Consider the following 24,262-nt stretch of genomic DNA (forward strand, 5'->3'; position numbering starts at 1 on the left):
GTCACATATGGGATTTGTCCGGAAAACTTCATGTCGACTTTCCTGTTTTTTCACTTCTGCAAACGCCGGCAACATAGCATTTGTAGTGTCAAAATAGCGTGGTGAAGCTAAACGGTGCTCTTTCGGTTGGTAGCGCCGAACGCCGATTTCGTCAGCATTGCCCCTCATACGCCTTCTCTCATCGCGAAGACCAGTTTCGTCATTTTCAGCAATTGTTTTTGAAGAATGCCGTAATGAAGAACTAGCACACTGGTGTTTTAAGGGGCTCCGGAACGCCCTATACTTGCAATGTTAAAATAACGCTTATAAATTACATCTTTCCTCACAAAGTATTTGAGGTAGGAAGTTGAACTTTTTACAGATTATTTTTTGGAATATGGGCTACAACTTAACACAGGGATTTTACAAAATTTTAGTTCAGTTATTAAAGATGTTTTTTTTTCAATTGTAATGAAAATTCACAACACTTTTTTGCAATTTTTTACTTATATATTCAAAAATATACAGCTTTTTGGAAAAAAGGCTGTGTTAAATTATGCAGAAGGTACTGTGTAACATTTACGGAAAGTTTGAAACAAATATGTTTGGAAGATCCTTAGAAAACATGTAATTAGTATGAGAAAATAAAAGGTTTGGGAATCGAGCGACAAAGATTGGATTAACTTTTTAGTGCATTCCAGGTCCATAGTATGGATTATCTTCATCCTCTGCAAACTCCTCCTCCAGCTTCCTCTTGTTCCTCCTCCTGTTTACTCTTGCTTGTATTTCTAGACTCTTTACAGACCTGTCTGCAGTCCGAAGGCGTTCCTTGTGTAAAGCAAGCATCGCTCGTACCATGTTAGAACCTATCTTCATTCCCATATTTCTAAATACCTTGCACCTTACAATGTTGCCATCATTGAAAGTCGCAACAGCAACTTTAGTTTTACTCATTATTATACTTCAACAAAACAGAGACTCATGAAACAGAATTAATTACGAATATTTTCGAGATAACGACAGAGTAAATAAACATGAAACAATCGACAATCACACCAGCGATATATATTGAACCATCACAGGTTAGCCACAACACATACTTTATCTCACATCACTAAAATGTACCTGATGAACACGGACGTTAATAATAACACCATTTGACAGCAGTTTAACAGCGCCACAGTGGGTCACGCCCATGTAGAACACATTTCAAAAAAAAAAAAAAAAAAAAAAAATTAAAAATAGTTGTAGTCTTCGGAATTGAATAAATTATGTATCTATTGAAAGGTAATAGTCTGCAGATTCAGAAAACGCAAAAAAGTAAAAATTGAACTTTTCATGATTTTGAGCCTTTCCGGAGCCCCTTAACGCAACTGGGATGCTATTTCTCCACATCGGAAATCTTATTATTCCATTCAACCTGCCACCCCCCACCCCCACCCCGATGCAACTTCTTTGTGCCACCTACTTTTGCTTCACAAAGTCATAGACAAAGATTGGACATGACTAAAGCTCAGAAAGTAGTAAGACTGATTCACACAGTGAGAGGAAAATTATCTTGCTACAATTTCAAATATTTACTGAAAATTGCGAAAAAATATAATATAAAATAAAAGCTTCAGAAGTCGATATTGTCGTTTCGATATCGATATGTCGAAAGTAAAATTTTCGCCAGTAAATATCGATATCTTACCGACAGCCCGACTATGCACCAAAAGGATCGCATGCCCTCACTTCGTGAGAAATTGCGGAGATATTCGCAATTTAATCCAGGACATTGGTGCAAAGACTGGTGACCAGAAATTTTACGCACCACTCCTCCTTTTTCCCCCTGCCGTAAAGGCAAAGGTAAAATTTTCAATAGTACGCGGCGTACCCGAACGGTTAGCCCGCCCGGCTAGCCAAGCCGTCTAACGCGCTGCTTCCCGAGCGGGAAGGCTTGCCGGTCTCCGGCACGAATCCGCCCGGCGGATTAGTGTCGAGGTCCGGTGTGCCGACCAGCCTGTGGATGGTTTCTAAGGCGGTCTCCCATCTGCCTCTGCGAATGCGAGCTGCCTCCCCTGATTACAGCTCAGTTACACTATGTTTGCGGTTGCTGCGCAAACACCGTCTCCACGTACGCGAACAACATACGTACTCTACCACACAAACATTTGGAGTTACGCTCGTCTGGTGTGAGACGTTTCCGGGGGTCCACTGGGGGCAGAACCGCACAATAATCCTGGGTTCGGCGTAGGGCGGCGGTGGGGTGGGTGGACTGCTGTGGCCTGCTGTGGGGTTGTGAACCACTGAGGACTACGGTGGGACAAAGCCTCTCCGTCGTTTCTAGGTCCCCGGTTAAATACACACAATACAAGCACACCCGAAGCGTCACCAGTCCGACTACTGACCACGCACGATGGTACTTAAGTACGGTCTTCTGACGGGAACCGGTGTATCCACCGTTCCACGTCGTTGACACGAGTAACGTGAGTTTTACCGTTGTCAACAGCAAATACTGGGAAGGAGCGGATCAAGTTTGTTTCCAGACAGGAAACACCAGGCGCACAGTTGATCTTTGCACTGTTGTGCAGATTTTTCGGTGCAATACAGAAACGAAGATAGATACATCTGGATCTACATCTATGTGATTACTGTGCTACTCACATTAAAGTGCCTGGCAGAGGGTTCAGTGAAACACCTTCAAGCTGTCTCTCTACCGTTCCACTCTCGAATGTTGTTGTTGTTGTCTTCAGTACTGAGACTGGTTTGATGCAGCTCGCCATGCTACTCTATCCTGTGCAAGCTTCTTCATCTCCCAGAACTTACTGCAACCTACATCCTTCTGAATCTGCTTAGTGTATTCATCTCTTGGTCTCCCTCTTCGATTTTTACCCTCCACGCTGCCCTCCAATGCTAAATTTGTGATGATGCCTGAGAACATGTAATACCAACCGATCCCTTCTTTTTGTCAAGTTGTGCCACAAACTCCTCTTCTCCCCAATTCTATTCAATACCTCCTCATTAGTTATGTGATCTACCCATCTAATCTTCAGCATTCTTCTGTAGCACCACATTAAGAAACCTTCTATTCTCTTCTTGTCCAAACTATTTATCGTCCATGTTTCACTTCCATACATGGCTACACTCCATACAAATACTTTCAGAAACGACTTCCTGACACTTAAATCTATATTCGATGTTAACAAATTTTTCTTCAGAAACGCTTTCCTTGCCATTGCCAGTCTACATTTTATATCCACTCTACTTCGACCATCATCAGTTATTTTGCTCCCCAAATAGCAAAACACCTTTACTACTTTAAGTGTCTCATTTCCTAATCTAATTCCCTCAGCATCACACGACTTAATTCGACTACATTCCATTATCCTCGTTTTGCTTTTGTTGATGTTCATCTTATATCCTCCTTTCAAGACACTGTCCATTCCGTTCAACTGCTCTTCCAAGTCCTTTGCTGTCTCTGACAGAATTACAATGTCATCGGTGAACCTCAACGTTTTTATTTCTTCTCCATGGACTTTAATACCTACTCCAAATATTTCTTTTGGTTCCTTTAGCCGGCCGGAGTGGCCGTGCGGTTCTGGGCGCTACAGTCTGGAGCCGAGCGACCGCTACGGTCTCAGGTTCGAATCCTGCCTCGGGCATGGATGTGTGTGATGTCCTTAGGTTAGTTAGGTTTAATTAGTTCTAAGTTCTAGGGACTGATGACCTCAGAAGTTAAGTCGCATAGTGCTCAGAGCCATTTGAACCACTTTTTGTTTCCTTTACTGCATGCTCAATATACAGATTGAATAACATCGGGGACAGGCTACAACCCTGTCTCACTCCCTTCCCAACCACTACTTCCTTTTCATGCCACTCAACTCTTATAACTGCCGTCTGATATCTGTACAAATTGTAAATAGCCTTTCGCTCCCTGTATTTTACCCCAGCCTCCTTTAGAGTTTGAAAGAGAGTATTCCAGTCAACATTGTCAAAAGCTTTCTCTAAGTCTACAAATGCTAGAAACGTAGGTTTGCCTTTCCTTAATCTTTCTTCTAAGATAAGACGTAGGGTCAGTATTGCCTCACGTGTTCCAACATTTCTGCGGAATCCAAACTGATCTTCGCCGAGGTCGGCTTCTACCAGTTTTTCCATTCGTCTGTAAAGAATTCGCGTTAGTATTTTGCAGCTGTGACTTATTACACTGATAGTTCAGTAAATTTCACATCTGTCAACACCTGCTTCCTTTGGGTTTGGAATTATTTTATTCTTCTTGAAGTCTGAGTGTATTTCGCCTGTCTCATACATCTTGCTCACCAGATGGTAGAGTTTTGTCAGGACTGGCTCTCCCAAGACCATCAGTAGTTCCAATGGAATGTTGTCTACTCCCGGAGCCTTGTTTCGACTCAGGTCTTTCAGTGCTCTGTCAAACTCTTCACGCAGCATCGTATCTCCCATTTCATCTTCATCTACATCCTCTTCCATTTCCATAATATTGTCCTCAAGTACATCGCCCTTGTATAGACCGTCTATATACTCCTTCCACTTTTCTGCTTTCCCTTCTTTGCTTAGAACTGGGTTTCCATCTGAGCTCTTGATATTCATAGAAGTGGCTCTCTTTTCTCCGAAGGTCTCTTTAATTTTCCTGTAGGCAGTATCTATCTTACCCCTAGTGAAATAAGCCTCTACATCCTTACATTTGCCCTATAGCCATCCCTGCTTAGCCATTTTGCACTTCCTGTCGATCTCATTTTTGAGACGTTTGTATTCCCTTTTGCCTGCTTCATTTACTGTGTTTTTATATTTTCTCCTTTCATCAATTAAATTCAATATATCTTCTGTTACCCAAGGTTTTCTACTAGCCCTCGTCTTTTTACCTACTTGATCCTCTGCTGCCTTCACTACTTCATCCATCAGAGCTACCCATTCTTCTACTGTATTTCTTTCCCCCATTCCTGTCAATTGTTCCCTTATGCTCTCCCTGAAACTCTGTACAACCTCTGGTTTAGTCAGTTTTTCCAGGTCCCATCTCCTTAAATTCCTACCTTTTTGCAGTCTCTTCAGTTTTAATCTACAGTTCATAACCAATAGATTGTGGTCAGAGTCCACATCTGCCCCTGGAAATGTCTTACAATTTAAAACCTGCTTCCTAAATCTCTGTCTTGCCATTATATAATCTATCTGATACCACTCTCGAAGGGCGCTGGAAAAACGAGCCCTTAAGGTTTTCTTTGCGAACCCTGATTTCTCCTATTTTATCAACAACAAAAAAATGGCTGTGAGTAATATGGGACTTAATTATCACTTCATGAATATAAAGAGCTAGGTGTGTTTCACAAGAACGATGTTTTCTGAATCCGTGTCGACTTTGTGTCAGTAACTCGTTTTCTTCGAGGTAATTCATAATGTTCGAACACAGTATGTTCCGAAGCTGTACTGCAAATCGACGTTAGTAATATGGGTCTGTAATTCAGCGAATTACTCCTATTTCCCTTTTTGGGTATTGGTGTGACCTGAGCAATTTTCCACTCTTTAGGTACGGAACTTTCTGTGAGCGAGCGGTTGTATATAATTGCTAACTATGGAGCTTTTGTATCAGCGTACTCTGAAAGGATCCTGACTGGTATACTATCTGGACCGGAGGCCTTGCCTTTATTAAGTGGTTTAAGCTGCTTTGATACACCGAGGATAGCTACTTCTATGTTTCTCATCTTGGCAGTTGCTCCTGCTTGGAATTCAGGAATATTTACTTGGTCTTCTTCGGTGAAGGCATTTCGGAAAGCAGTGTTTAATAACTCTGCTTTAGTGGCACTGTCATCAGTGACTTCACCGTTGTTATTGCGCAGTGAAGGTACTGATTGCGTCTTGCCACCGGTGTGCTTTATGTATGATCAGAATCTCTGAGATTTCTGCCAGAATAGGGTAAGAAAGCAAACAAATGCGATTACCCTGTAACTATCCCGCGTTAACCACGCGTCTCTAATGTCACAGAGACCGAGCGAGGTGGCGCAGTGGTCAGCACACTGGACTCGCATTCGGGAGGACGACGGTTCAATTCCGCGTCCGGCCATCGTGATTTAGGTTTTCCGTGATTTCCCTAAATCGTTCCAGGCAAATGCCGGGATGGTTCCATTGAAAGGGCACGGCCGACTTCCTTCACCGTCCTTCCCTAATCCGATGAGACCGATGACCTCGCTGTTTGGTCTCTTCCCCCAAACAACCCAACTAATGTCACAGACACTGAGAAAATTTCCCTGAACAGCCTCTGAAATATACAACTTGCTAATGGGGAACATTTTTAGGCACTCACAGTAATATTTCCAACAGTTAGCAATACATTTTAAGTTGTGTACAATAAATTTACAACAGCTCACAGTCATGAAGCAGGAATACTTTCGTGCGCTTCGAAGGCGGCCACAGTTCAAAAAGCGGACGAACCTTTCGAGTCGTTCGCGACGTTAAATCGTTTTGAATAAATGCCCACCATTTATTTATCTTTTGTCGATACTCTCCGGGGAACATGTTTCGTTGTTTGTCACGGTGCACCTCTTCGCTGCACCAGGAAAGTAGCGCTGCAAAAAATGCGGCCTTGCGTTTCGTTTCTCTTCTTCACCTGTCTCCTGAAGATTTCTGTCTTCACCGTAATGATTCTAGGGCCTCGATGACCACACAGGGTTCAGTATAATCTATAGATTACGGAAAGTGCGGCTTACAGTCTCTCTTAGGCCTTTATGAGAGTCTGTAGTGTCTCCATCTCGATGGAAGTAGTCTACATTGGACTCGTACAACGTAGAAAGTCAGTATCGAACTTGAGTCGCAGTTAATATTCGGTAAAACAACGCACGATTTATTAAAAGGGAGACGCTATTTCGCTCACAAGTCAGAGTTAAAAAACAAACTCTCTTCTGATGCAGATTGCCCGGTCTGTACTCTACAGCGTTTTCAAAACAATTTAATGAAGGAAATGAATCTTAGAACGGTGCTTTGTTTTTTAAATGGTGCTGCAGATCTTCCTCCGCTCGTGGAATGAATAGAAGGGGGCTATTAAGAACGAAAGGGGAATACAAAGCAGGTGGAGGTTGTGTCGATGTTCTCGGTCGGGGTTTGCAGCTGCAGCATGGAATCACAATTCCGTTGCAAAGGTCAGAGCTATTTCTTGACTTTGAACAGGGACATACATCCAGTCTGTTTCATATGCGACAGGTAGTTCTTTATAACAGAAATGTACCTCGAACGAGTTGCTACATCAGGAGAAAATATACACTTGAAAATATACACGTTGCCACTTGAGCAGTGATGCACTTGTGATTATCGTACAACGCCTAGAACACTTGGTGGATGGTATGAAGAACTGTCTGATGAAGATATCAGACCTGTTTCGTTTCTTACATAGATCGTTCTCTATTGATGTCCTTCTTGCGTTGTTCTTCACGAGTTTTCCTTAAGCCACCCTCGCAGATATACGAGTACATGACTTAAAGAAATGTTCCGAAGTCTCTTCTAAGAACGAGACAATTTGGTCACCGTTCATAGTATTCCTATTTTTAACAGCTCAAAGACGTTACTGTGTATTTCCTATACAAACTGATTGGACAATGGCTTATTAGCAAAACTGTCGACCGTTGTAGCGTAGTGGGCAAGATATCTCACAGATATACTCCAGTCGTCCATCACCAAAAAGAGTTTGAAATGTATGAACAGGCTGGAGGGACGTGGGCAGTTTAGAAGAGATCAAGCGTGTCCCCATTCCCCACGTTTTCTACAGAGTCCTCTGTGTTTGAGTGATGCACGGGTGCATATAAATCCCACCTCAGGCATTATTTCGACGATTAAGCAGTATTCACATATTTTACTCGTATTAATACCTACTTATGAAATCCATAAATATTATAAAACTGTCTATGTATATTTCACATCTCCTCCTAAACCACTCGATCAGTTTCAATCGAATTTCATCCACATATCACTTACTGTCTGTACGAAATCACTGTAGGGATAAGAACCACCTACCTCTAACAGCCAGACTATATTTCCCCACTCCTTGATAAAGATAGCACTTACGGACTTGCAACGAACTTTACACATAATTTCAGACTAAGGGGTATTTTATCACTGGCACTCTCCACGGAATTAAGAAAGAAAAAATAAATTCGCATACAACGTTTTCGCTTTTCACGCAATAAAACTGACGCACCAGGAATGACCTTTTAATTTTTTACTTCTTTTCTATTAACTCTATCTGCAACACATTTTGCAGACAGTATGCACACCACTGAATGTAGCTGCAAAAATACAGGGTATCCGAAAAGTCTTTCCCTGATTACATAAATTGATAACTCGGGCTAGAAGTAAGATACAAATATGAAACTGGTGTCTAATTGTTTACAAACTATCAAAGTTTTTTTTCCCACATATCAGTGAAATTCCACATGATCACCCTTGGTAGCACGTAGCACATCTAGGCGATATTCAATTTCCGTCCACGCATTAGCCAACATCACTAGAGGAATCGATTCAACGACTGTGGTTATCCGTTACCGCAAGGTTTCAAGATCTGGTACACGTGTTCGGTAGACCTCGTCATTGACATAACCCTATAAAAAGAAGTCTAATGGGGTTATGTCAGGAGAGCGTGGAGGCCAAACCGTTGGCCCATTAAGACCAATCCATCGCCCAGGAAAGGTCATATCGAGATAGGCACTGACGTCCAAACCCGAATGATACGGTGCACCGTCTTGCTGAAACAAGACATCGGGGTGATACTGAAGCAGCTGAGGAACAGCATACGGTTGCAACATGTCCAGATACTCTGCAGATGTGATGGTAGTCTCAGCGAAGAAGAATGGCCCGATAATTCGATCGTGCAATAGCGCGCACCAAACATTCACCTTTGGACTGCCTCTGGTGCACTCCATGACCTCGCCAGGGGGTTGTGAACCCCAAATGCGCACATTATGGCGATTCACTACTCCACTGGCAAAAAATGTCGCTTCGTCGGAAAAAGCAATTCGTCTGAGATAACCATCATCGTCCTCAATACGTGATAGCATTTCGACCGCAAAGTCATACCGACGTGTACTGTCGTTGGGCAACAAGGCCTGAACGATTTGCACTTTGTATGCATGAAACAATAAACGTTTGTGTAAAATGTCATGGAGAGAGCTTTTTGGCATCTGTAATTCAAGTGAGGCCCTGCGCACCGATTTCTTCGGACTTCGCAAAAAAGACTGCCTTACGGCTTCCACCCTGTCTGCTGAGGTTCTTGGTGGACCAGACCTCGGAAAGTCAGCAACCGATCCTGCGTTCTTGAACTTCTCATACCAGGCTTTAATGCTCTTGACATCGGGTGGATTCCTTCCAAATGTTGTCTGGAAATGTCTCTGCACTGTGGTTGGTGATAGTGTCTCATGGTACTACAGGACACACTGTGCCTTCTCCTGAATGGTTAAATGGCTTCTTGGGCACTGTACCTCATCCACTACTTACGTACTGCGAACCTAAAACAGAAAAAAAACTTTGATAGTTGTAAACAATCCGACACAAGTTTCATATTTGTATCTTACTTCTAGCCTGAGTTTTAAATTTATGTAATCAGGGAAAGTCTTTTCGGACACCCTGTATATCACTGTGTGACACAGTCTTGGAGATATGACGCCATAAATATTGATCTGCGTGGAAATGAAACTGCAGGGCGAAATTCGCTAGAGATATAGATGAAATGTGTATACAAATACGTGTGAGGTATGTTAAATTTATGTAAAATGTGCGTAAGTGAGGAAAACCGCATTTAAAAAGCTTCACCTAACCCTTGGCTCGATTTCGACCAAACTGGTTAACATATTTCTTACTATTGGGAAAGAAATACTGCAGGGCATAGAAGCAGCAGCCTCCTATTGAGGTAGTGTGGTAATGTGGACACAGCTGGGAGAGGGGGGGGGGGGGGCGGGATGGAGCAGATGGACAGACAGAGAGGGCAAAGGAGGATATAGATACAGACATGGTGGAGGAGAAGATGGACAGAGACAGGTAGAGGCGGGAAATGGACTGAGAAAAGGGAAGAGGAGGTGATGGACAGAATTACGGGATTGGAGAATATGGACGGAGGGCAGAGGAGTTATGGGCAAAAAAAGGCGAGAGGAGGATCATGCAGAAAGATGGACTGAAAAAGGGGGAGGATTAGATAGACAGGGAGACAGGGAGGAGAGAATGGACATAGAAAGGGAAGAGGAGGAGATGGAAAAACACACACACACACACACACACACACACACACAGAGAGAGAGAGAGAGAGAGAGAGAGAGAGAGAGAGAGAGAGAGAGAGAGAGAGATAGAGTGAGAGACAAGGACAGAGAGAGGTGGAGGAGGAGGAGATGAACAGAGAGTGTCGAGGAGATGGACATTGAGAGGGGGAATAGATAGACAATAAGAGACATAGCAGGAGATGAACAGAGAGAGGTAGAGGAGAAGATGGACAGAGGCAAGCAAAGAGGTAGAGGAAGAGGAGATGGTCAGAGAGAGGCTGAGGAAGAGGTGGACAGGGAGAGAGAGAGAGAGAGAGAGGAGGAGATGGACAGAGAGAGAGTGGGGAAGAGGAGGATGTAGACAAGGAGAATGGGAAGAGAAGATAGTCAAAGAGAGGAAGAGGAGGAGACAGACACAAGGAAGAGAAAATAGACAGAGTGTGGAGGGAGGAGCAGATGAACAGAGACAGGAGGAGGGGGAGGAGGAGGAGGAGATGAACTGTGAGGGGGGAAGAGACAGGGTTCAAGAATAGATGGACAGAGATAGGGCTGAGGAGGAGATGTACAGGAAAAAGGCAGGAGAAAGTAGACAGAGAGAGGAGTAGGGCTGGAGGAGTTGGACAAAGAGTGGGGGAATGAGACAGTCTAATAGAGTGCTGGAATAAATGCATACCTAAGGAATGTTGGGTACCCCGCTAGTGTAGCCATAAGGTTTTAATTATCACTTCGAAAGCATACAGTTACGTAATGGTTCAAATGGCTCTGAGCACTATGGGTCTTAACATCTGAGATCATCACTCCCCAAGAACTTAGAACTACTTAAACCTAACTAACCTATGGACATCACACACATCGATGCCCGAGGCAGGATTCGAACCTGCGAACGTAGCAGTCGCGCGGTTCCGGACTACAGCTCCTAGAGCTGGCCGGAGTGGCCGAGCGGTTCTAGGCGCGTCAGTCAGGAACCGCGCGACCGCTACGGTCGCAGGTTCGAATCCTGCCTCGGGCATGGATGTGTGTGATGTCCTTAGGTTAGTTAGGTTTAAGTAGTTCTGATTTCTAGGGGACTGATGACCTGTACCCGTGGCCAACCGTGAAGTTTGTACGTCCTAACGCAAACAGTTCAGAAGTTAAGACACTTTTATTTCATATAGTCGAATAATCGTCACCCTTTAGTCACCCTGGAGACTGACACATTTCGCCCAACGAGAGACCAGTCTGTCGGCAGCGTCTCTGATTTGACGTACTCACAACCCTACCTCTGCTTGCATCGCTTCTCCGTTATCAAAGTGAGGTCCTCGAAGATGTTCTTTAAGTTTTGGGAACACATGAAACCTGGATGGAGCCAAGTCGGGACTGTATGGGGGATGATGAATGAGGGTGAATCCAAGGCGTCAGATTGTTGCAGATGTCGCAGGGTTAGTGCCTGGTCTGTCACAGTCATGCTGAAGGAGTGAGTGCTCCGTGTATGGACGAACTTTTCTAATTCGAAACTCAATTACAGAACGCTGTTCCTCACGCACCGCCATGCTAAAAGCTACAATTCGGAGCTCTCTAGCGGCAGAGGGCTGCAAATATGTAGAGATGAAGAATATTAATATACCTCGTTTTATTTAAAAATCTGTAAGAGCTTTCACATAAAAAATTCGGTGGCATCTCAGGAACTATTATAGCGATTTTGATACGATTTTCACTGATGGTTCAAATGGCTCTGAGCACTATGGGACTTAACATCTGAGGTCATCATTCCCCTAATCTTCGAAATACTTAAACCTGAAACGTCCCCTTAGAAAAATTAATGAATTACTGTGCTGATAAACCTCTTACGTTATTTGATTTTCAAACAGCTGAGCAGAACTGAACGTACTCACACATTTCGCTCTTTACCTATTCTGATCAACACTAAACTGGCACACAATATTTTTAACGCAACGCAATCTGACTTTCAATAAACCCTTACAAAAGAATGGCCCAGACTAACATTAACCTATACCTTTCACAAATCACTTACCTCACAAAAATCTTCCTTACTCGAACTACTGCAATACAGCGAGCGCCACTACTGCCAGCTAAATAAAAGATTAAAACTAGTGATGGCACTAACTATTGATAAGCATAATTAGCAAATGAAAGATTTTGGTAGAGAACAAACAATGTATTTACCTTAATAGTGTTCAAAAATCATAATATATATAGCAGTTCATGACATCCAGTCTTACAAATTTACTGCCTCTGATGGACACACGTCCAGATCATCCGCTCTCAAAACTCCGCCATTTCTCTCCCCACGTCCACCACTGCTGGCAGCTCACCTCCAACTGCGCAACGCTACGCGCTGTTAACAGCCAACTGCGCAACACTACAATATCAAATTCCACCAATGCAAACCAGCCACAGACTGCACACAGCACAGTCAGTGATTTTCATATAGAGTGCTACATGACGTTACCAACATAAAAACCTAAACAGCCTACTTGCAAACCTGACTAACCTAAGCCAATCACACACATCCATGTCTGCAGGATGTCTGCATCCATGTCTGCAGGAATCGAACCTGCGACCGTAGAAGCAGCGCGGTTCCGGACTGAAGCGTCTCGAACCAATCGGCCACAACGGCCGGCTTTTCAATGTTAGACTGATTCACGAGGATTGTTTGTGTACGTAATTAATTACCACTTCGACAAATAATTCGTACGACCGAGATAGGAAGTACTTAGCACGAAGCTGGAACAGGTCGTTGGTTATTCACTAATTAGCATGTAATCGTATCTAAAGCTCGCATTCACAAATATTTTCACAAGAAAACGCTCAGGTAACAGGCAGCTCATTGGTTGTTGAAGTGCGGGGTATATCAGTTGCCCGGGAGGAAAGTAAAATCGTCTGTCTTCGTCCGCCTCTAACGACCTGAATTTTGAGGTGAAGTACACTCCTGGAAATGGAAATAAGAACACCGTGAATTCATTGTCCCAGGAAGGGGAAACTTTATTGACACATTCCTGGGGTCAGATACATCACATGATCACACTGACAGAACCACAGGCACATAGCCACAGGCAACAGAGCATGCACAATGTCGGCACTAGTACAGTGTATATCCACCTTTCGCAGCAATACAGGCTGCTATTCTCCCATGGAGACGATCGTAGAAATGCTGGATGTAGTCCTGTGGAACGGCTTGCCATGCCATTTCCACCTGGCGCCTCAGTTGGACCAGCGTTCGTGCTGGACGTGCAGACCGCGTGAGACGACGCTTCATCCAGTCCCAAACATGCTCAATGGGGGACAGATCCGGAGATCTTGCTGGCCAGGGTAGTTGACTTACACCTTCTAGAGCGCGTTGGGTGGCACGGGATACATGCGGACGTGCATTGTCCTGTTGGAACAGCAAGTTCCCTTGCCGGTCTAGGAATGGTAGAACGATGGGTTCGATGACGGTTTGGATGTACCGTGCACTATTCAGTGTCCCCTCGACGATCACCAGTGGTGTACGGCCAGTGTAGGAGATCGCTCCCCACACCATGATGCCGGGTGTTGGCCCTGTGTGCCTCGGTCGTATGCGGTCCTGATTGTGGCGCTCACCTGCACGGCGCCAAACACGCATACGACCATCATTGGCACCAAGGCAGAAGCGACTCTCATCGCTGAAGACGACACGTCTCCATTCGTCCCTCCATTCACGGCTGTCGCGACACCACTGGAGGCGGGCTGCACGATGTTGGGGCGTGAGCGGAAGACGGCCTAATGGTGTGCGGGACCGTAGCCCAGCTTCATGGAGACGGTTGCGAATGGTCCTCGCCGATACCCCAGGAGCAACAGTGTCCCTAATTTGCTGGGAAGTGGCGGTGCGGTCCCCTACGGCACTGCATAGGATCCTACGGTCTTGGCGTGCATCCGTGCGTCGCTGCGGTCCGGTCCCAGGTCGACGGGCACGTGCACCTTCCGCCGACCACTGGCAACAACATCGATGTACTGTGGAGACCTCACGCCCCACGTGTTGAGCAATTCGGCGGTACGTCCACCCGGCCTCCCGCATGCCCACTATACGCCCTCGCTCAAAGTCCGTCAGCTGCACATACGGTTCACGTCCACGCTGTCGCGGCATGCTACCAGTGTTAAAGACTGCGATGGAGCTCCGTATGCCACGGCAAACTGGCTGACACTGACGGCGGCGGTGCACAAATGCTGCGCAGCTAGCGCCATTCGACGGCCAACACCGCGGTTCCTGGTGTGTCCGCTGTGCCGTGCGTGTGATCATTGCTTGTACAGCCCTCTCGCAGTGTCCGGAGCAAGTATGGTGGGTCTGACACACCGGTGTCAATGTGTTCTTTTTTCCATTTCCAGGAGTGTATTTCCTTTATTATCTGCTTCAGTCAGGAGAGATGAAGAACAACACCGACCTCGCAGCGACGGCAGACCGCGAATGAATGCGGCAGTCACTGGTTCACTGTACTTGCAACATGTTTGTGCGGCGATACTTCGGTCGTGAGACCGTTATATGATAACATCGAATTAAAGTTGTGGTGATTCATTACATTCGTAATAGTCAGTCTGTGTCCGCAGCTCGTGGTCTAGTGGTTAGTGTAGAGTTCCTTAAAAAATATATTTATTATTATTGGTTAGATGGGTAAAAATTAATTAATTAAAACGGAATGTTAATAGCTTTTATCTCTGATAATAAGTATCACTTTTAAGAAAGCATTGAATAATTGATAAATACTGGTTTAGAACAACACATGAATGTTTATTGTTTGGCTGGAGGCAATGCTATTGAAATGATACAACATGGCACAGAAAAATTTTACCCTATTTTGTAATTAAGCTCAACTCTGCCTTCCAGCATCGTCAATACATCAGACCGGCGAGTGTGTTGATAGATGACACTGTTTGCAGAACAATGACCGATCAGACTATTACGCTGTTCGCGTAATAACATTGCCCGGATTTGGGAGAAAAAGTTCGGTAAAAATGATCCCAGGGACATATGAATGAAAAATCTGATGGATTAAACGGCGAATAAACATTAACAGTGTTCGGCCGTGGGCACCAAACAATGGGCGAGCAACTTCTCTTCGATGCAGTCTGAAACTGGACCAAAAAAAATGGTCATGATTAAATCACATATAATATGAACGGCAAGAAAACGGATCTTCAAGTGAAACACGGCTACTTAACATCAAATTAACATAATTATTCAACAAAAGTGTGCAAGTGATACTCACACAGCTTATCGCGATATCGAAGAACAAAAGAGAGAGAGAGAGAGAGAGAGAGAGAGAGAGAGAGAGAGAGTGCGCCTTTTGCTTTCTTATATCGCTGGACAAACAAGGTACTTACTACGTTTTGTTTCACAGAGTTTTCTTTACACATTTGGACTCATAGATACTTTTTTACAAAATAATTCAGAAGTAATTAAAAATACATCATCTCGATAGTACACAGTTTCTTTCAATTAATATATAAATGTATTAACGTATGTAAAATTATTTATAATATTTTCAGGCATTAATTAAAATTGGGGCTACTTCTTTTTCATTTATGACGTAACGTTTCAGTAGCATTGCTGCCTCTGGATCACAGGGTTCTGGGTTCGATTCCCGGTCGTGTCGGGGATTTTCCCCGCCAGGGGACTGGGTGTTTGTGTTGGCCTCATCATTTCATTATCATTCGGGAATGGAAGGTCTGGACAGAGAAGAGATTGGGAAGTTTAACGGGCGCTGATAACCTCTCAGTTCAGCGCCCCACAAACCAAATATCATTATCTTGGCCAGTCCGCCTCCATAGCTGAGTGGTCAGCGAAGGTTACTGTCATACGGAGGGCCGGGGTTCGATCCTGGTACTGCCAAGAGTTTTTCCTTGGTGCAAGGATTAGTATGGGGTGTACGTAGCCTCGTTATGACGGTGAGGAGCTACTTGACCGAATACTAGCTGCTCCACTGTGTGTAAGATCTGCAAAATGGCTAGGAGAGCAGTGTGCTCAACACACGCACTATACAGCATCCACACGATAACGCAAGACAGAGGACGGTACAGCAGCCGGTAGACACACCTTGGGCGCTCGGTTCCTGGACGAGGAGCTCCTTACATAACAGGCAGCGAAATTTATCTAATCGCTCTATTCGTCCATAGCGCGTTCAGTGACGTACGTTTTTATTTATTTATTTTTCAAGACGGCAGCTGAGATCATGGAGTCGAAAGCGCCGAATTGATCACTTAAAAAGGACCAGTTTCTGAGTGAAGACTCCATGGTTCTTGAAATTAGGTAACACACAGAAGCTCAGCTGCAGTATTAGGTGGATAAAACTGAAAGCACTAATGATGCTGGACCTGGGGACGAGTTAAAAAGTAACAAATATAGCGAAAACGTAAAATTATAAGGGGCCATCAAAAAGTTTCCGTTTGATGGTGTTGCTGCAGCTTGTATGCAAAGTGACGCGAATCCATTACGGATAGATAAGCACTGACATTTAGGCAACGGATCGGCGTAGCATTTGTGTCTCTTCCCCACGTGCACCCGGTAAATGTGGAAGTGTGAACTATGGCGACGTTATTAACAAATGCGTCCAAACAGGACCAATGTACACTCATTCTTTCCCTAGCTGCCGAAGGTCAAATACCGATAGACATCCATCGGAGAATGAAGCATGTGTTTAGGACAATGACAGCATTTCTTTTGAAAACTGCCGTTGTGGAATAGTGTTACAGTGGGTGTTTCTGCTTCATGATAACGCACATCCCCATGTCACAACTGTTGAAGTGCAGAAATCACACCAGTGCAAGTGGGAGACACTCGAGCACCCACCCAACAGTCCTGATCCCTCCCATGTGATTATCACATCTTCGGTCCCTTAAAAAGGGCCTTGAAGGGTCGACGATTCCTGTCAGATGAGGATGTGCGGCAGACACTGTAAGGTGGCAAATTAAATGAAGGTCAGTTTCGCACCTTACGTGAGAGTTTTATTCATTGTAACGGGAAGGTGAAGATGACACCTAACATACTTCGGCAGAAAAGAGCAGATTTGCCTATAAGAACGAAAATCAAAGAGGTGACACTCAATCGACGGAATTAACACAACGATCCTATATACTGCATGTTAATGAGCAAAAGGTGAAACAAACAGCCACGGGAAATGAGAGGAAACATTTTGTTTGGAATCAGGTGGGTGCAGGTGTGAAGGATGCACCACAGGTGGTAGAACAGAAAGCTCTCAAGGGGCATCCTGTGGCGGGAGTCAACGATCGGGCAGGTGACTCATGCTGAAGAGCAAGTAGCAGGCCACCAGAGGTGGGACGGAAAGAAGCTTTAGAAAACTGCATTTCGGAATTTCCAAATGGATACAAACAAACTGGTGATGCAGTTTATCATGTGAACAGCGCATGGTACGGTCAGTACATACGCATGTAACTTTTAGGCGTCTGGGGCAGGCACAAAATATCCGATTAGCGGAAACGAACTAGGAAGGAGTAAAGTGCCGAGATTTCGAAGCAGTTTAATGGTAGGACCCTTGCAATTGGCAAAGATAGTTTCCACAAAATAAGAGGAACGCTCCTATTGGTCGGAAAAAGCTGTGACACGCAGCACGAAGAAACCCAGGAGGGGAGAGTTTTGCTACAAGAAAGACAAAACCAAAAATTTCAGGGATTCTCCCCTGAACTGGCGTCAAGTGTAGAATGGGTTGCATCACGCTCTGTACGACACAAAATTTGTGTGAACGCTGCATTCACTGCAGCTGACATTCAGATAGATATTAGCTGTAGCATTGTTGAGCTTCAACTGCGGAGAAACGAACCAGCCACTTAGTTAATTGTTCTTGCAAGAACTGAGAGGACATTGTAATATGCATGCTGCTCCAGCCATGCGTGTGCGTATTACCATATTCTAAGACTAGAGATGAGTACATGTTTCCTGACCTAACGAGAAAGATAGGAGAGTTTCTGCTGAAAAAAATCAGCAAAGGTTTTTATTAGCTTGTATAGGAATTTCAGAGGACGAGAGCAGCCATGCAGACGTCAGCTCATCGCAGCTAAGGTAAATACTGCGAGAAAAGGCGTAACTTGTTGGTTCACCAGCTTGCGACCACTGTAAACTCGAGCGATCTTGGGTAACCTTTTGCTCAGCTTATCACAAAACTGACCATCCTCCGTAAACTTGACTGTCATCCCAAATAGTACTCGAATTGGATGATTTGTCGTAGTATTGGCCAACTTCATGACATAGCAGTAAGAATAATGTTGTAGAGAAATTTCTAGTTAAAATTTGATATTGTTGTGTTTAGAGTTATTTCACTTTCTGAGGACGAGATGCATTGTCTTGACATCTATCTTAACATTGTCACGTTGTAAACTGTGTAAATGCGTGTCTTTCTGTGATAAACTTGCAGCACTAAAAGCAGTATATTTACGGATTAAACAAAGTTGTGCTCTGTCATAGAATGAGGATCCAGACCTATACCGAAGTTTTAGAGCAGTTACTGACTTCTTCACGCTGTAGGACACTGTTTTTTTACCAAACGGGTATCTTCAACCCGGTGCCTCCGTGGGGTGATTGCCTCAAAGCTCATGGTGATTTTGCCGGATCATCGCAGCTATTCTGGGGTGTACAGCCTTCGAACGGGAACTTTCTTATCCCCACTTACAACAGTTAAACGATCCAACCTTTTAAGACGTCATTTTATAAATGTTTCTAAGGCAACTAGCGTCCGAGATCAAAAATTAAATCTCCTTCGTCATGTTCTTTGAGGGAATAAGGAGGAAAACACATTCAATAGCCAACTGGCTTAAACGTATCTCCGACGATAAGCGCGCATTAAACGTAAGGGAGTTAAACGACTGACGCTGTATAAGAGAATGGCGCACCGTCAGTTAGTTCTGACACTGAGTTTATGTAATTTATTCTTCGCGTATCAGCTTCGTTGACATTCCAAGTTGCAAATACTAACCACTTCAGTCAGCACCGAAGTATGTCAGATTATCTCCTAGAATTGCTATTATCGCGACATCCGAACATTTTCCACAAGCAGATTCAACTTCTTTGCAGTGATTTATAGGAGAGGTCGCACTCCTTACATGACGAGACTGAGTGGGAGGCGCTTTGATAACACAAGAATGTGTCTCACAAGACACGCGTACTGAAGAATTTGCATAGAAATGAACACATTTTTACAGTATAAAGATCCGCTGAATTCAATATACGTGAAAGGTTTTCCGTGGCTAGGCTTTAGAGACGCATTTCTTCCTCACTTTGTCCCAAATAATGTATCACAGTAAACATGCCGAATAATCCACGCTACACACACTTCTTACGTGATTAATATTTTCTCCGTTAGAGTCGTCATTACGTAACGAAGGGAATAAAAAAAAAAAAGCTGTAGCGTTGCCATAGCAGAAACACTATCTTCGTGAGGAAATCGTCAATGTAAAGTGTACATTTCTAGCAAACAGTACTAAATTGTGAACTAGCAAATACTCTACTTGTTATGGGCGTATAGCAACAGCTTCTCAGATCGTAAACGTACTCCTCCACAGCAAATTTTTGTTCCAGCATTTCCATGGAAAATAAATGTGACTTCAGCGCATGCTGCGGTATTGGAACCAATATCATGTACCATTGTACGATGTTTCGTACTTAATCCAGGCAACGTAACTGCGTTCCATGCAAGCTCGATCGATTCTGGGTGTAATAATGCGATATTACATGAAGATCAACGAGAACTAAATAGAGCTAAGAGGTTGGGGTTGGGTTGTTTGGGGGAGGAGATCAAACCGCGCGATCATTGGTCTCATCGGAATAGGGAAGAATGGGGAAGGAAGTCGGCCGTGCCCTTTTCGAAGGAACCATCCCGGCATTTACCTGCAGCGATTTACGGAAATCACGGAAAACCTAAATCAGGATGGCCGGAAGCGGAACTGAACCGTCATCCTCCCGAATGCCAGTCCAGTGTGCTAACCATTGCGGCACCTCGCTCGGTAGACCTAAGACCTGATTACTTTACAGACAATCAAAATGTCAAAAGTCATGAAAGCCTGAGCATTAAAAAACTGTTATGAAAGGCTAAGCAGTTCTTCGAAACGTTCCAGAGCAACACAGGCGCAATGGGTAGCTACATTCTCTTCAAAAATGCCACAGACGTTTGGAAAGAAGAGAACTTACAACACAACATGCCAACAGTTCACAATAGTGGAAACTCAGTGTGTATTTCTTTACGGAGAATAAAAACCATACAACACATAGAGCACAAACAGAATTTTGTCTGTACGAGGTGCATTCAAGTTCTAAGGCCTCCGATTTTTTTCTAATTAACTACTCACCCGAAATCGATGAAACTGGCGTTACTTCTCGACGTAATCGCCCTGCAGACGTACACATTTTTCACAACGCTGACGCCATGATTCCATGGCAGCGGCGAAGGCTTCTTTAGGAGTCTGTTTTGACCACTGGAAAATCGCTGAGGCAATAGCAGCACGGCTGGTGAATGTGCGGCCACGGAGAGTGTCTTTCATTGTTGGAAAAAGCCAAAAGTCACTAGGAGCCAGGTCAGGTGAGTAGGGAGCGTGAGGAATCACTTCAAAGTTGTTATCACGAAGAAACTGTTGGGTAACGTTAGCTCGATGTGGGGGTGCGTTGTCTTGGTGAAACTGCACACGCGCAGCCCTTCCCGGACGTTTTTGTTGCAGTGCAGGAAGGAATTTGTTCTTCAAAACATTTTCGTAGGATGCACCTGTTACCGTAGTGCCCTTTGGAACGCAATGGATTACGCCCTCGCTGTCCCAGAACATGGACACCATCATTTTTTCAGCACTGGCGGTTACCCGAAATTTTTTTGGTGGCGGTGAATCTGTGTGCTTCCATTGAGCTGACTGGCGCTTTGTTTCTGGATTGAAAAATGGCATCCACGTCTCATCCATTGTCACAACCGACGAAAAGAAAGTCCCATTCACGCTGTCGTTGAGCGTCAACATTGCTCGGCAACATGCCCACGGGCAGCCGTGTGGTCGTCCGTCAGCATTCGTGGCACCCACCTGGATGACACTTTTCGCATTTTCAGGTCGTCACAGAAATGCCAACTCTGGAGGCGATCTGTTCAACAGTCATTCGGCGAACCCACAAAACAATTCTCTCCACTTTGTCGATCGTGTCGTCAGACCGGCTTGTGCGAGCCCGAAGTTGTTTCGGTTTGTTGTCACACGATGTTCTGCCTTCATTAAACTGTCGCACCCACGAACGCACTTTCGACACATACATAACTCCATCACCACATGTCTCCTTCAACTGCCGACGAATTTCAATTGGTTTCACACCACGCAGATTCAGAAAACGAATGACTGCACGCTGTTCAAGTAAGGAAAACGTCGCCATTTTAAGTATTTAAAACAGTTCTCATTCTCGCCGCTGGCGGTGAAATTCCATCTGCCGTACGGTGCTGCAATCTCTGGTACGTATTGACAATGAACGTGGCCTCATTTTAAAACAATGCGCATGTTTCTATCTGTTTCCAGTCCGGCGAAAAAAAATCCGAGGCCTTACTACTTGAATGCACCTCGTATTTTACATGTGTAGAGAAAGGTAAAAATTGTGTAACCGTCTACTCATAAAGCAAATTTTCTTCTCACTGGCTGTTGGATTGTGTATCACGCCAGATATGCAGGATGAGCTTAAAATCGGTGGTCTTCGTACTTGAGTTTGACTCTCACTGAGCACAATGTTAATGTTAAATCCTCGCGTCTATGGATACTTACCTTCTAACGTTCCTATACTATTTCATTGTCAGGAGAGAGAGGACGTCACTTACCTTGAAGCAACTCTAGACTAGGAACACGGGTTCTTTTCATGTTTAGACAGCCACTCGGATTTGATTCGCGAAACAGCGCCCGGTTGAGGATCAACAACTACTCAAACATAATTAATCCAGAATGAAGATCTAACAGTTCGATTTTTACAACGACAACATTCCAGTATGCAATAGGTTCCAGACTCTTAAGCAACCACCCCACACGTCGAATGACTTCCACGTACAAGCTGTCCAACATGTTTTACCGTAATCAATCTTATTACAGGCCTGTGCGAAGCTAGATGGCTTAGTTCGAGATGACTTATTATATTTGAGAACGTAACAATGCCTACAGTTCTTCTACCTGCTGTATTTATGAAAAGAGAGACTGCACTCACTCAAAAAAGCATGCAAAACACAATCATAATTCTATCCTTTTGTCATTCCATCTACTTTTAACACGGTGCCATGTATCTGATACAACTTTCAAGGCACTCTGAAGAATCAATGTTTTTTGTAAAATATATTAGGAGTATTTTACCTTGGAGCAGTTTTCTGTGTCCCCTCTAGACAGCCATGTAATATATTTTCTATCTTCCTTTCTTAAATGATAGCATCCATTGTTTGTGTGTTGCAATCCTTTTCTGAAATTACAAATATGACTGCGGAAAAGTAAGGTTTTTCCAAATGTGAAAAATATTACAACATAGGCATATACCTATGAACAAATAATCTATTGAGATTTAATAGTGTTACGATCGAGAAAATCTTGTCAGAAATGCATTTCTTAGTCAGATTGTTACATTATTACTCTGCTAAATACCAAAATTCGGTAAGCAAAATCACATTAAATGGAAGTATTATCAAAAATCAGCTAAAACTTAGATACATATTCAAATAGAAGCTATTGGAAATTAAGACGAATTTCTATTTTCAAGGTATATATAACTGTTCATCCATTGAAGTTTCTCAGTTCTTGTGAAAATATCTCATTTTCTATGGTCTATGGCCGACCAAGTAGGGCTGAACTATCCACACGTTACGTAACCACCTTTATAAATATATAGCGTTATTCTCACCATAAAATTCTGCAGTTGAAGAATTAAAATATCTTACAGGTATCTTATTTTATACAGTACTTCAGTGTGTAGAACTTAGACCATTTACAAATGCTGCACAAGACACAATCTCACCTCTCACACCAAATACAGTAGAATTGCCGTAAACTGCTTACTGCAGTCTCTAGCGCACATCGCTCCATGCGATTCTAAAATCCTTTACTAGACTGAAACACCGAGCAGGGAATATCATGTTTTCCTTGCCACGCTATCTTCCAGGTACGACACTTTGCCCTACACTTTAGTGTGCCGTTAGAGTGGCTTGGCTCACCCAGTTATTTATTTTTTATGAGCTGTTAGACACGCAGGCTGTCCGGAATTGTTGTTTTGGACATTTATCGTGTTATTCTGTACAGAAATGTAGAAAGTTTTGGAGCGATGACCGGACCATTTTTGTACCTTTACTGTTTCACTGATAGTGTATCATGGTGAGTAAATAACTGCAAATGAAGCAGAATATAGTGTAGGAAACACTGCAGGTTCGACTGATACAGGGTTATTACAAATGCTTGAAGCGATTTCACAGCTCTACAATAACTTTATTAAAATTGTTGAGGCTTTCGTGGCCACTTGTTGACAAACTGCCTATTGGCTTCCGTCTCGGGTTCTTCGGCCGACGTTCATCTAATGAGCTGAAGAAACTGAAACTTGCGCCAAACGACATCCTGGTCAGTTTTGATGTTGTTTCGTTATTTACGAAAGTGCCACTCAGCGACGCTCTGGAGCACATCGGTTCCATGTTCCCGCAAGACATCAAAAAGCTTTTCCATGCATGTCTCACCACGAGCTATTTCACGTGGAATGGCGATTTCTACGAACAGCTGGAAGGCGTCGCCATGGGTAGTCCTCTCAGTCCAGTGGTGGCCAACTTCTTCATGGAACAATTCGAAGCACAGGCACTGGACTCGGCGACTTGCAAACCTAAGGTGTGGTACAGGTACGTCGATGATACTTTCGTGGTGTGGAGCCATGGTGAAGAACAGCTCGGTGAATTCCTGAGACACTTGAACAGCCTCCATGCCAACATAACATTTACCATGGAAGTAGAAAAGGACAAGAAACTGCCATTTCTAGATGTGCTGGTCACAAGGGACGGCGAAAACCTGGGACACAGCGTGCATCGAAAACCGACACACACGGACCGATACCTGCACAAACTGTCAAACCACCACCCGAG

This window comes from Schistocerca cancellata, chromosome 7, assembly GCF_023864275.1.
Source record: "Schistocerca cancellata isolate TAMUIC-IGC-003103 chromosome 7, iqSchCanc2.1, whole genome shotgun sequence".
NCBI classification, from domain to species: domain Eukaryota; kingdom Metazoa; phylum Arthropoda; class Insecta; order Orthoptera; family Acrididae; genus Schistocerca; species Schistocerca cancellata.